The sequence below is a fragment of the Chiloscyllium punctatum genome, chromosome 8 (genome assembly GCF_047496795.1).
Source record: "Chiloscyllium punctatum isolate Juve2018m chromosome 8, sChiPun1.3, whole genome shotgun sequence".
In the NCBI taxonomy this organism is placed as follows: Eukaryota; Metazoa; Chordata; class Chondrichthyes; order Orectolobiformes; family Hemiscylliidae; genus Chiloscyllium; species Chiloscyllium punctatum.
The window spans coordinates 50,975,342-50,990,674 of record NC_092746.1 but is presented as its reverse complement, the minus strand read 5'-3'; the positions used below and the strand labels follow the sequence as shown (position 1 = coordinate 50,990,674).

General features: G+C 40.2%; 1 protein-coding gene across 2 annotated transcripts in view; it reads left to right on the top strand.

Annotated features, from left to right (window-relative positions):
• The window catches only part of sema5a (sema domain, seven thrombospondin repeats (type 1 and type 1-like), transmembrane domain (TM) and short cytoplasmic domain, (semaphorin) 5A), a 209,607-nt gene that overhangs the window by 169,285 nt on the left and 24,989 nt on the right, over positions 1 to 15,333 (top strand). The window lies entirely within an intron of this gene.

Here is a 15,333-nt window from a genome sequence, read left to right as displayed (position 1 = left end):
TGGTTCAATAGACACAATTAATGACGTTTTGAAGCCTTTTTTGCAGCACCAGCAGCATAATGTATGTATGAAATTCATAAACCCAGATCCACTTATTTTCTTTGCTCATCACAAAGCTCAGAACAGCAGTGATTGAATACTTGATTGATGGATTCCTGTTGAAAATTCCAGACCTGTTCGAGGCTGGTGATTCATCTTACGAGTTTTATTGATTCTGTGTTGGCCATTGTTCAGACATAGCATTAACCTTAAACATCTGCCATTGATACTAGTAGGGAGTTGGTTGGTAATGTTGTGCTTACTCATACTGAGTTAAGCATGGGCTTTGAGAGTCAACAAACATATTGTTGTCAAGAGTCTAGGCATGCCCAGTATAAAACTGTAAACATTTGAGTGAATTAAAAACTGATCAGTGTTAAAATAAAATCTGTGAACATTTATTTGGAAGCAGGGAGCCTTGATTTTATAACAGTATTTTAAGACAAATGGAGTTGGGCTGCTGCTTGCGATCCCATGTAACAATAATTTACCATCAAGTCCTGCACAAACTTTGAACCACCAGATCTCCAAAAACCAAACGTTCAGTCTTGATGTGCAAACTGCATAAATATGTTGGTTTTGAGGGCTGTGAAATTAATGCTACATTTGGACAAAAAATTTTATAGATCTGGGTGCCTTAGGGCTGACAGAGCTGCTTCTCATTTACAATGACTCTATAACATGTCAGCAATCCTTCATTTTAACATAAAATTGACTGGCAAATCAAGAATGTTGAAAAAATTAGCATTTGGTCAAAAATATCAAAGACTGCTTTCATGTGTTTTAAAAATGTAAGAGTCAGGTTTTCCCTGGGCCTTGAACTTAGGTTTGAAACAAATGAATTGCAACCAAAGTGCACAAAATTAACTTTATCCAACTTTATTTATGAGATAAGCTTATTTAAATTATTCAGATACTCCCTGGTGCCTGTCTGCTCCTGGCAAGCTCTTGTACTTGGAACCTGGAGGAAAGTTAGTTGCTAGTGCAGTCTGAGAGGCCTGATGAAAAAGTGATGACCACAATGGTCAGGGCTTGTAGTATTAAACATAAAGAAGCCAGCTGTTATTGTTTTTGGCCTACTGAATCCCTGTTCCACAGACTCTGCCCTGGTTCTTGGCCAGAGCCTCAAACTGTCTTTACTGTGTGTCACAAAAGTTGCCTGCATCCATCTTAATAGCAATGCATCATCTTCTGCTGATAATATCATGCACGTTTTTACAGTTTTCAGAAAGAGGGAAGTGATCTTGAAGGAAGGGGAATAAGATTAAGATGCAGAGCATCATGAGTATTAGTCTCAGGACTGCTTCTGGTGAAACGTCCTCGTGAGGCTAGATATATGGTGATTCTGCAGATAAATTCTCCCTCCTATCGGAAGGATGGAATTTGAAAGGGTTCAGAAAAGATTTACAAGGATCTTGCCAGGGTTGGAGGATTTGAGCTATTGGGGAGGCTGAATAGGCTGGGCCTGTTTTCCCTGCAGAGTTGAGGCTGAGGGCTGACCTTATGGAGGTTTATAAAATCATGAGGGGCATCGATAGAGTAAATAGACAAGGTCTTTTCTCTGGGGTAGGGGAGTCCAGAACTAGAAGGCATAGGTTTAGGGTGAGAGGGGAAAAATTTAAAAGGGACCTAAGGGGCAACTTTTTCACATGTGTGTGTGTGTGGAATGAGCTGCCAGAGGAAGTGCTATTGGAATTGCAACATTTAAAAAGCATCTGGATGGGTGTCCGAATAGGAAGAGTTTAGAGGGATATGGGCCAAGTACTGGAAAATGGAACTGGATTAGGTTAGGATTTCTGGTTGGCATGGATGAGTTGGACCGAAGGGTCAGTTTCCGTGCTGTACATCTCTAAGATTCTATGTCGCTAAAAGTATGGATGGCGAGATGGTGCAAAAGTGGATGAGAAGAGAACTGCAGCTAACACAAAAGGAAATTTAGAAGCCTCCTATAGATTTGCAAATGGGATATAAACTCCTAGGGCATTAAGACCAGTTTACGATGAGTTAGTACACAAACTAGGCCAAATCCAGTCAGCTTGCAACTCAACACAGAAGACACCATTGTGAGACCAGCAAAGACCAGACCATGTATGGTTTGCTGGTGATTTTGGGGTGAGTTTAAATTAGGTTCAAAGGGTATTTCCAAGAAAATAACAAAATAGTGCAAAAAGCATAGTTAGTAAAGATGAGGGACTTCAGTTATCATGTTCTAAACTAGAACAGTAATAGTGTAAAGGGCAGAAAGGGGGAACGGAATTTGAAGAGTGTTCAGAAGATCGTTCTTGATCAGTATGATTTTGGTGAGGAGATCACATTACTGGATCTGAGATGGGTGAATTGAATCAAGTTTGACTAGGGGATCATTGAGAGAATAGTGATCACGGTATCACAGTTATCATAAGGTTTAGATTAAGCATGAAAAAAAAAACAAGATGGGACCTAGAATAAAATACTTAGTTGGATGAGCTCTGGTATCAGTGGGCTGAGAACATATCTCTCCCTTATAAACTGGAATCAAAGACTGCTATGCAAAACTTTAATATGGGTTGCCTTTAGAGAGGAGACTGTTTGAGTATAATTGAACTATATTCTCATGAAAAAAACATAAGGCAAGTGAAAAAGGTAGAGAGTGAGCTAAAGCAGAAAAGGGATGCAGATGACAGATATCAGGTTGATATTGTGAATTGGGCTGAATATCAAAAGTTCAGAGTGGAATTGAAAAAGAAAATAATCGATGCAAGGTGGATGAGAAGAGAACTGCAGCTAACACAAAAGGAAATTTAGAAGCCTCCTATAGATTTGCAAATGATAAAGGAAAGGAAGAGGCGGGTTGTCATCACTTAGGGGCCATGCATGGAGACAGATGATATGGAGGAAATACTAAATGAATACTTCACATTTGCCTACCAAGGAAGAAGATGCTACAAAAATCACAATGAAAGGCAGTTGAGATATTTGATGGATTGAAAGTTGATAAATAGGAAATGTCAGGAAGGCTGGCGGTGCTTGAAGTTGATAGGTTTCCAGATCGAGATGGGATGCAAATCATGATCCTGAGGAAAGTGAAAGTGCCACTTGCAAGAGGTATTTGCCAAATCTTTTAACGCTGCTTAGATGTGGAGTGAAGAGTGTTTCCAGAGGAGTGGACAATACCAATATTAAATCTTTCTTCGATGAAAAGTGGGAAGATAGTCTAGGCCAAGAATAACAGGATGAATATGGATTAATTAATGAAAGAAAACAAGGATTTGTTGAAGGTAAATTTTTTTAAACTAACTTGATTTAATTTTTGATGAATTACTGACAGGATTAATGAGGCTAATACAGTTGGTATAGGTTATATGAATTCCCAAATATTTACTTTCCTCAAGGATATTAGTGAACCAGACTGAACGTACTGGATATAAAAGAAAATTCTAAAGGGGTGCAAAAACAAAACTCTGCAATTTTCATGAACAAATCATTAAAGTTGAAATGTAGTTTAAGAAAGTGTTTAAAAATTACATTAAAAATTCAGACTCTTAGACTTTATAAATAGAAAAATAATGTACAAATGTCTAGATATTACAATACACCTTTATAAAATGCTGGCTTGGCCTCAAATGAAGCATGTGTTCAATTTTGGACAACAAACTTTAGCTTCAATATGTAAGTTTTAGAGACAGTGCAGAAAAGAATTGTGATAATAGTTCCAGAGATGAAGGAATTTAGTTATGTTGATAGACTGAAGAAGTTGGGGTTGTTATCTGGAGGAGGGACACCTCATCTTCTGCCTCAGGAACCTACAACAACACAGCATGACTATGGAATTCACCAGTTTTCAAATCTCCCTTTCCCTCACCCCATCCCAGATCCAACCCTCCAACTCAGATCCACCCTCTTGACCTGATCTACCTGTCCATCTTTCTTCCTGCCTATCCGCACCACACTTCCCTCAACCTATGACATCACCTTCTACCTTCGCCCACCTATCGCCATCCCACCCACCTTCTCCCAGCCCCATTTATCTCTCAGCCCCTTCCCACTCCCCAGACCTGAAGAAGGGTTCTGCCCAAAACGTTGACTCACCTGCTCCTTGGATGCTGCCTGACCTGCTGTGCTTTTCCAGTGCAATACTTTATCAACCCCTTGTTATCCTTAGAAAAGAATTTGAGAGGAGATTTCATAAGTGTTCAGAAATTATGAAAGGTATATACAGACTAGGGTTAGCTACTCTTCCCACTGCTGAAAGGATCCAGAACCAGAAGAATTTGATGTAAGCTGATTCCCAAAGAACTGAAGGCAAAACGAGGACATTTTTTTCTTAGAGATTAGTTACAATATGGAATGCAATGCCTGTAGGTTTGATGCATTCAGTCATGGCTTTCAGAAGATAATTGGATAAGCAGCTGAAGGAAAATGAAGACTGGGCTACAGAGAAATGATATGAGGGAGTGGGACTGGCTTCTGTGCAGAATTGTCAAATAAATGACAGACCAAACAATGTCCTTCTGGACTGTAACAATATTATGATTCTAATTACACCTTTGAAGTACGTGGAATGTTTTTCTACACTGTGGGTGGTAAGTAAATGCAGGTTGTTATAGCTATCCCAGAATAGAGCAGCCAGAAGTTTTCCAAGTGATCTCTAGCTAAATGACCTTGTCAGGGAAAAACATGGTTACCTTCTTCCTCTCTGATTGAAGAGGAGCCAAATGTAGGGTCTGAGTTACAGTTTTTCCACTCCCTAGCAAAGTGGATGTTTACTTGGGGAAGAAACAAGAAAATTATCCACAAAAGTCAGGAATCTTCTTGCAGCCCCATTTTTTTCATTTATAAATTCACCTGTCCTCAAGGAAAACCCTGGAAGCCCCACAGAGACAAGAAAGCGATGAGGAAACTTGATGTTAGAAAAATCTGCAGATGATGGAGACCTGAAATAAAAACAGAAAGTGCTGGAGAAACTCATCTGGACTGGCAGTTAGAGTTAACATTTCCAATGTAACACTAAAGACGCGTCGTATTGGACTCAAACCATTGTCTGTGTTTCTCTCTTCGTGGATGCTGCAAGACCTGCTGAGTTTCTCCAGCATTTTCTGTTTTTATTGCATGTTACCATTGCTCCTTATTCCTCTATTTCTTGTAGTTTTTCTCAGATGCAAATTGCTGCAAAATCAGACTAATTTTTCCATTCATTGGGATAGAACTTACAGATAATTATATTGTAATACAAACATCAAATTATTTGTAGTAAATTCGTTTTTCACAAACTTAATTATTGTAAATGACATGTTCATACAGTGATGTTGCTGATAGCAACTTTTAGACTATTATCATTAAAATGATGAAAGAGGAATGACTAACAAGATGAACATTCATATACCACCTCAGCTCGCTGTCATCTGTTTGAACTTTGTTCATACATAAGACACCAGAGTAGTCAAAAGTAAGGCAGGAGGAATCTTACTTCCCCATAAAGTCACCTTTACACAGTTAGATACTAACCACCTTCAGCACTGGAATATTTAAATGCACACTATTCATTAACTGGCAATCATTCAAGACAAATTCAGAACAGAACAATTGGCTCCTGTAATAACCTAAATGAAAAAGTTTTTACAAGCCTCTTTCATCTTGCAAATGTTCCTTCATAGATTCCTACAATAATAAGCGAAATGAATGGCTTTTAGTCTTGTTCAGAAAGCTGAAAACATTGACTTAAGTAGTGTCACCCATGTGCCATAAACATTCTATACTCAGCTCCTTTTTTTTGGAAAAGCAGCTGGGAAACACATGTCTAAACCTGGATCGTAGATTCTCACAGATGACCACAAAGAAATTAACTAGTGTAGCAAGTGCTGAAAACATTTAGGGTAGCAATTGGGTGGTGCTGTGTCCCTTTTTCAGGTATTAAATAGACACACTGTCATCCCAATTTGACAGTGGGGCAGCCTGTGCCCAGTAGTGCAGGTATGACTAGAGTGAATTATACTGTAAAAGGAAGAGCCTTGGGAAAAGTTGATGAACAGAGAGATCTGGGAGTTCAGGTCCATTGTACCCTGAAGGTTGCTGCACAGGTGTATAGAATGGTCAAGAAGTCATATGGTATGCTTGCCTTCATTGGATGGGGTATTGAGTATAAGAGCTGGCAGATCATGTTAAAATTGTACAAGACATTGGTTCGGCCGCATTTAGAATATTGTGTACATTCTGGTCACCACATTACCAAAAGGATGTGGATGCTTTGGAGAGGGTGCAGAGAAGCTTTACGAGGTTCTTGCCTGGTATGGAAGGTGCAAGCTATAAAGAGAGGTTGAGTAGGTTAGACATGTTTTCATTAGAAAAAAGGAGATTGAGGGGGAGACCTGATTGAGGTTTACAAAATAATGAAGGGTATAGACAGGGTAGATAGAGATAAGCTTTTTCCCAGGGAGAAGGATTCAATAATGAGAGGTCATGTTTTCAAGTTGAGAGGTGAAAAGTTTAAGGGGGATACATGTGCCAAGTAGTTTACACAGAGGGTGGTGGGCGTTTGGAACACGTTGCCAGCAGAGGTAGTAGAGGCAGGCACGGTAGATTCATTTAAGACATGTCTGGACAGATGCATGAGTAGGTGGGGAGCAGAGGGATACAGATGCCGAGGAATTTGGGTGACAGGTTGAGACAGTAGATTTGGATCCGCTCAGGCTTGGAGGGCCGAAGGGCCTGTTCCTGGGCTGTAAATTTTCTTTGTTCTTTGACTCCTAACTTAATGGGATACACATTTTTGGTGTCTAAACCAAAGACTTAAAACAGGTATTTGGTTCCTTTAATATGCAAAATTGGGAACTAACACTTATTGAGAGCTGCTTTTTGAAATTCGTATCACGTGTCAGAACTTTAGCATACTTCAACAATCCCTGAGAATTGAATGTCATGATAATATACAGACTGTAGGCTGGAATGCAAGGTGCTGCATTTTGGGAAAGCAAATCTTATCGGGGCTTGTACACTTAATGGTAAGGGCTGAAAAATGTGTTGCTGGAAAAGCGCAGCAGGTCAGGCAGCATTCAAGGAGCAGGAGAATCGACGGTTTGGGCATAAGCCCTTCTTCAGGGCAAGGTCCTAGGTAGTGTTGCTGAACAAAGAGGCCTTGGAGTGCAGGTTCATAGCTCCTTGAAAGTGGAGTTGCAGGTAGATAAGATAGTGAAGAAGGAGCTTGGTATGCTTTTCTTTATTGGTCAGAGTATTGAGTACAGGAGTTGGGAGGTCATGCTGCGGCTGTACAGGACATTGGTTAGGCCGCTGTTGGAATATTGCGTGCAATTCTGGTCTCCTTCCTATCGGAAAGATGTTGTGAAACTTGAAAGGGTTCAGAAAAGATTTACAAGGATGTTGCCAGGGTTGGAGGATTTGAGCTACAGGGAGAGGCTGAACAGGCTGGGGCTGTGTTCCTTGGAGCATTGGAGGCTGAGGGGTGACCTTATAGAGGTTTACAAAATTATGAGGGGCATGGATAGGATAAATAGGCAAAATATTTTCCCTGTGGTAGGGGAGTCCTCTCACCCTAAACCTAGAGGGCATAGGTTTAGGGTGAGAGGGGAAAGATATAAAAGAGACCTAAGGGGCAACTTTTTCATGCAGAGGCTGTTACGTGTATGGAATGAGCTGCCAGAGGAAGTGGTGGAGGCTGGAAAAATTGCAACATTTAAGAGGCATTTGAATGGTATATGAATAGGAAGGGTTTGGAGGGATATGGGCTGGGTGCTGGCAGGTGGGACTAGGTTGGGTTGGGATATCTGGTCGACATGGACGGGTTGGACCGAAGGGACTGTTTCCATGCTGTACATCTCTATGACTATGAATCTATCTAGACATTGCCCTATGAATTTCGCAATAAATCCTGACTTGGGAGCTTGTCTAGAAGAATTGCCAGGCTCCCTCAGAAATCTAACCAATAATGCTCAGTGACAGCCATACTTGTAGGAATTAGGTGCTGTATTGAGACATTAGTGAGCGCCGTGCAGAAAATAAATCAAATAGTAATCAACCTCTGATTTGATTCTGGACCTGACAATGATGAGATACAAAAGAGTTATGGAGGAATAAAATACTGCAGATGCTGGAATCTGTACTGAAAAAAAACACAAATGCTGGAGATCACAGCAGGTCAGGCAGCATCCATGGTGAGAGAATAAGCTAATATTTCGAGTCTAGATGTTTTTATTGTTTTCAGTGCAAAAGAATTATAGCAGAGTCATCTCCATCATCAGTGGAGTGGGAAGAAACTGCTCAGAAACTGCAATAACTCTTGCCATGAGTATCTGCAGCTAAAATGTTAATGACTCCCTCTTGGATTTAGGAAAGGTTATGGCAAGGATATTGTTCGTGACAGTGCATTACATAACCGTCTTGAATCAATCAGATCATATATTAAAAATGGTTGAGCATCCTTTTACTTATTTATTTTATTAGGGCTGTCAAATGTAGCTTGCTGCATATGAGGAAAGAAAAACGTTATACCTTCATCCAGCTGAATGTATACTACCCATATTTCAATTTTCACAATATAATTCATGTTAACACTGTTTAAAGTTTGATTTCATATGTCTATCAAAGTGTGGCAGGTGGGAATATTTGTGCTTCACGCAACAGCTATGATTGATGTTCCAATCAATTCTGCCTTACACCAGGCATCACACAGAAATAGTAATTGCACTGAAGTATGCAGAATTTCTGGGAAATGACTGAAGAATTGAAGTGTGTGCAGCACGTTGAATAGGATATAATGTACAGAAGTTTATATACTTGATATAAAATTGATAGTCAAGGTATATCTCTGTATCATAATATTTGACAAAGGCATTCCACTACTTTCTGTTTTTATTTCAACTTGTCATGACAGATGTGCAGCACACATTCTCCAGTCACAAATGCAATCCTAGAAAATATTATATTCTTTTCTTCCCTTTGTTTGTGTTTCTCCTCCAAATGGAATTTATTTCCACGGGTAGCAGCTGAATTGGGTGTTCACAATGGGCGAGCTGACTTTTAATTCCTAAAACTAGGTCGTTTGGGGATCATGTAAGAGATTACATTGCTAAAAAAACCTGAAACAAGAACCAAATCCCATGTGAAACTGCTTCTAACAGAGATGCACCAAAGGGTGTGCAATCAATCCACTTGCAGGGAGTGATTTGGATGTTTAGATATTATAACGATTCTGTATACATTCATTTCACATGCTGATTGATCATGGACGGTTGTGCCAATACACAGGGCTTGCACTACACCGTCTGGTGTCTGTGTGTTTTCTCCTATCTCGGATGTCATATGCATGTGGCTATCTGCTGGTTCCAATGTTGCACTCACTTAGCCACATTCTGCAGTATATCCTGTTTGCTGCTGGCCCGCTCCCTTCCCCACACCAAAGCCTCTCCTGTATCCCAGATATCCCTCCCCGAGCTCTCATCACCCTCTCCCCAGCCCTCATTGTCTTCTCATGCATTCGTCAGCCTCTGCTAAGTCCTCATCGTCCTTCCCTGGGTCACCATTGACCTCTTTGTCCCCAGCCATCCTCTCCTGAGCCTTCACCACCCTCTCCCTTGCCAGGCACCCATCAGCCTTTCCCAGGTCCTCGTACCCCTTTTCTGGTCCTCATCACTGTCTTCTAGGTCTTCACTGCCTGATGCTTCCAGTTGCTAACTATTGCAAACTGCAGTCTATCCAGCGATGCTGACTATCAATTACTTCCATGTGCCAAAAAAATACAATTCAATCGCTGCAGATGCCAATAACCTTTTTAAATAGAGATGAATTTCCCAGTGACTGAACAAAAGAACTGAAAGATTTTTTAAAAATTTTTTACTGCAGCCAACAGTCTAAAATGAACAAGGTCAAATGCTAATTAACAGACAACTAATACATCGAACTAAAGATGTATTTGCATTAACTAACTCATGCAATATGCCTCACAAAATCCTTTATTATATTTCACCCTATTGAGATAAGTAATATTAAAGAGGCAATCCCAAAGTCATGAGTTGACTTCACTTCTGCTTGCCATCCAAGGTCAAAACTTTCATTTTTCTTCTGTTCCTCCTGAGTTTTCCTGATGTGATTATCAGCAGCAAGGCACTTTCTTGATGACTGTCCATTTTTAAAATCTTCAAGAGCCTATTCTGTTTAATTTCTTCCAACAGTCACCCAGCTTTTAAAAGCATCCAGCTTGGTCATTAACACAAAACTATTCTTCTTGCTCTTCCACAGCAGTAGCTTGTTTGTTCCTGTGTCTCAGCCACAGCTGTCTTTTTCTGTGTGATACTATGAAATGTCTTCAAACTGCCACTGTTTTTATTTTGAGTTAAAGTTACATTTTAAAACATAATTGTCTTGCAAAGTTCAGTGTTCGTGACACCTCACCCCCTGCGTGATAGTCTTGCCATTTTCCATACATAATCAGCATTTGCTGGAAATTATATAGCGTAAACACATGTGAATATGTTCGCAGTCTGGGAAATAATTGCACAGTTAAGTATAACCTTGCAAGCAAAAGGTTGTTTCTATTCGGGCTAACGTGACACTTCAATTTAGAGAGGATTTCATTAAACTGCTTCAGCTGTAACATGGATCTGTTGTATTTTAATAATCAACTCTTCACTCATCGGCTTTGACATCACAGATTGTGTATCACATTGCGAGGAAGTTTGTCTTCTCTAGTTGCACTATCATCTAACTCAACCTTCATTTTAATAGCCATTTCTCTTTTTAACGACGGGAGGATAGGTTTTCTGTGAAATTTGACAGCTTAGAAGTGATGAAAGATCTGAATATATGTAAAATGCCTTTACAAAAGGTGCAGGAATGTTATCCATGGCCCAATGAGTCACCACCTTGCTCTCTTCATGTTCTATAATCAGGCTGCTTCCCATCAGAAGACTTTTCACCCCTGAACACAAACAGAGAGAGAGACTTTAGCAGAAAAATATGTATCAAGCACCAGTGAGCAAACGGTGAGGTGGGAGGAGGGATGTTTATGACCCGAATCTGTACTTAGAGTCATAGAGTTGTACAACATGTACAACCCGTCCATCCGAGCAGATATCCCAACCCAATCTAGTCCCACCTGCCAGCACCCGGCCCATATCCCTCCAATCCCTTCCAATTCATATACCCATCCAAATGCCTCTTAAATGTTGCAATTTTTCCAGCCTCCACCACTTCCTCTGGCAGCTCATTCCTGGCACGTACCACTCTCTGTGTGAAATAGTTGCCCCTTAGGTCTCTTTTATATCTTTCCCCTCTCACCCTAAACCTATGCCCTCCAGTTCTGGACTCCGCCACCCCAGGGAAAAGATTTTGCCTATTTATCCTATCCATGTCCCTCATAATTTTGTAAACATCTATAAGGTCACCGCTCAGCCTCCGACATACCAAGGAAAACAGCCCCAGCCTGTTCAGCCTCTCCCTGTAGCTCAGATCCTCCAACCCTGGCAACATCCTTGTAAACCTTTTCTGAACCCTTTCAAGTTTCACAACATCTTTCCGATAGGAAGGAGACCAGAATTGCACGCAATGTTCCAACAGCGGCCTAACCAATGTCCTGTACAGCCGCAGCATGACCTCCCAACTCCTGTACTCAATACTCTGACCAACAAAGGAAAGCATACCAAACGCCTTCTTCACTATCCTATCTACCTGCGACTCCACTTATAAGGAGCTATGAACCTGCACTCCAAGGTCTCTTTGTTCAGCAACACTCCTTAGGAGCTTACCATTAAGTGTATAAGTCCTGCTAAGATTTGCTTTCCCAAAATGCAGTACCTCGCATTTATCTGAATTAAACTCCATCTGCCACGTCTCAGCCCATTGGCCCATCTGATCAAAATCCTGCTGTAATCTGAAGTAACCCTCTTCGCTGTCCACTACACCTCCAATTTTGGAGTCATCTGCAAACAACTAACTTATACCTCTTATGCTCGCATCCAAATCATTTATGTAAATGACAAAAAGTAGAGGACCCAGCACCGTTCTTTGTGGCAATCCATTGGTCACAGCTCTCCAGTCTGAAAAACAACCCTCCACCACCATCCTCTGTCTTCTACCTTTGAGACTAGTTCTGTATCCAAATGGCTAGTTCTCCCTGTATTCCATGAGATCTAACCTTGCTAATCAGTCTCCCATGGGGAACCTTGTCGAATACCTTGCTGAAGTCCATATAGATCACATCCACTGCTCTGCCCTCATCAATCCTCTTTGCTACTTCTTCAAAAAACTCAATCAAGTTTGTGAGACATGATTTCCCACGCACAAAGCCATGTTGACTATCCCTAATCAGTCCTTGCCTTTCCAAATACATGTACATCCTGTCTCTCAGGATTCCCTCCAACAACTTGCCCACCACCGAGGTCAGGCTCACTGGTCTATAGTCCCCTGGCTTGTCTTTACCACCCTTCTTAAACAATGGCATCACGTTCACCAACCTTCAGTCTTCCGGCTCCTCACCTGCCTCTATCAATGATACAAATATCTCAGCAAGACGCCCAGCAATCACTTCCCTAGCTTCCCACAGAGTTCTTGGGTACACCTGATCAGGTCCTGGGGATTTATCCACCTTGACCCGTTTCAAGACCTCCAGCACTTCCTCCTCTGTAATATGGACATTTTTCAAGATGTCACCATCTATTTCCCTACAGTCTATATCTTCCATATCCTTTTCCACAGTAAATACTGATGCAAAATACTCATTTAGTATCTCTCCCACTTTCTGCGGCTCCACACAAAGGCCGCCTTGCTGATCTTTGAGGGGCCCTATTCTCTCCCTAGTTACCCTTTTGTCCTTAATGTATTTGTAAAAACCCTTTGGATTTTCCTCATTTATATTTGCCAAAGCTATCTCATGTCCCCTTTTTGCCCTCCTGATTTCCCTCTTAAGTATACTCCTACCTTCTTTATACTCTTCTAAGGATTCATGTGATATATCCTGTCTATACCTTACATATGCTTCCTCCTTTTTGTGAACTGTACCCTCAATTTCTTTAGTCATCCAGCATTCCCTATACCTACCAGCCTTTCCTTTCACCCTGACAGGAATATACTTTCTCTGGATTCTCATTACCTCATTTCTGAAGGCTTCCCATTTTCCAGCCATCCCTTTACCTGCGAACATCTGCCCCCAATCAGCTTTCGAAAGTTCTTGCCTAATACCGTCAAAATTGGCCTTTCTCCAATTTAGAACTTCAACTTTTAGATCTGTCTATCTTTTTCCATCGCTATTTTAAAACGAATAGAATTATGGTCGCTGGCCCCAAAGTGCTGCCCCACTGACACCTCAGTCACCTGCCCTTCTGTCAAGAAACTACTGCTGTCAGCTGAGGAACTCCGAGGTCAAAATGCCAGAGGCCTGGGTTTCAATCAGGCAGGGAGCATCGATCTCATGTATAAGCAATGAAAATAGTTTCCTGACATGTGGTGGAGTTGGTGATGCATTGGAAGAGTCTTGTATCTTCAACATAAGTTAACTGATATCTAAGTTAGTCCTATGTTTTCCAACCTATCCAACTCAATTCGCCTTCCACTTGGAAGTATTCTAATCCTTTCACTGCCTTGAAATTTTTTATCGAAATAGTTGCAAAGAAATTTATGACTAACTTCCTTGGAGGACAGTTTTAGTGGGCTATTTTTCCAACACATCTTCATAGTATTTGCTATTAATTAATTAATGCTGCTACATCATTCAAATTTGAAAAGCAGGTACATAAAATGTGAAAGAAGGGAGTGTATATATGTTTCTTCCCTGACCATCATGAGTCTTGCTATTGGAAATTGATGTTATAAAGCTAGACCATCATAAGCAAAATTATCACAGATCCCTCATATTGAGTGACAGCTTTTCTGTTAAGCCGGCGTGTCTGCAGCTTTATAGCAAGAGACCATATTGACCATTATAACATCTAGAATACCTACAAGTTTTCATTTATAAATATAACAAAACTATAAATATAACATTGCAGCAAATGCAGACATCATTAGGAAGAGAAGATGTAGATTTGCAAGGGATATTTGAATCAAAGAATGTTTGCTGAAAGTGAATTATATATTGGTCAGTATCTGTGCAGAAAGGAGAAAAATATTGCTATACGTAACCTGTCATCTGGTGTAAAAGTCTTTACCCAAATATTAACCTGTCTCCTCTTTATGAATGCTGAATGATCGGTTGTTAGTTTCCAGTATATTAGAGGATATACTTTTCATTTTGTATTTGTGATATGATTGTCATCACAGCCCATGAGTTTCTGATCACTAAAATGGTTTCTCAACACTTGCATATTTTTAAAACTTGTATGAGGTTATTTAGGATCAGTTTAGCTCCCACAAACAAGAAAATGATTGATGGATTGCTTTCAGCAACAGAATCCAGTGACCGACCTTCTTTGGTTACCAAAGCTTATAAGGTACTTGAGTCGATATTACAATTTAATGCTCCTAAGGTGGAACATCATGTAATGCAAAGGCTTTTGATATTTGAAATTGGGAGCTCGGTCTCAATTTATAGCCTGCATTACTTTCAGTCCATCATAAAAAATTCCCCATGATGTCAGGACCGAGGAGTCTCAAGTGCTATTCTTGAATTCATATCTAACTTAGTCAGTTTAGCTCAAAATAATGTAATTCCTTCATATGATCAGTACTACAAAAGCCAGTGTTAGAACAGATATATCATTGTGCAGATGTTCAAAGGCATTGCAGAGCAAAGATATTCAGGAAACATAATCAATGCTCATGCTTATTAAGGGGGATAGACTGCATCAACACAAAGAGACACAAAAAATACTGGCACAGTAGAATAGACCTCTGTTGTTTCAGTGAAATGCCATTCAGCAGGATCTAGTTAATTTTTGAGGCACACAAATATTATTGGGCAGAGAACAGGGAGGGCCACATGATGGGGTAACATAAAGTCTTCTTAAGAGGATAAGCATCCTAAAAATGCTCCAAGTTGTCTACTTTGGATTGCTATCTATATTCTGCAGGGATTAGCAAGATTTAACTTGGTGAAAACTTATTTTCAGGTCTTTGCAGTTAGAATTTCTGTTTAATTTACATTACTTGTTATTAGATATGTGGGAAATTGTGTTATGTTAAGTTTTCAGGTACTGTTTGTCAGAAAGTAAGAATGCCAGATTATAATTATGTTTTCAGTTGTCTAAAGTTATGATTTGTTCTTCGGTTGTTCATATTGGATTTTAATTTGTAGTTGCTTGAGATTGGTTAAATCAGTTTGGCAATAGTTTTGTGGGGCATGGTGACAGGAATTCATATCAGCAACTGTAGTAC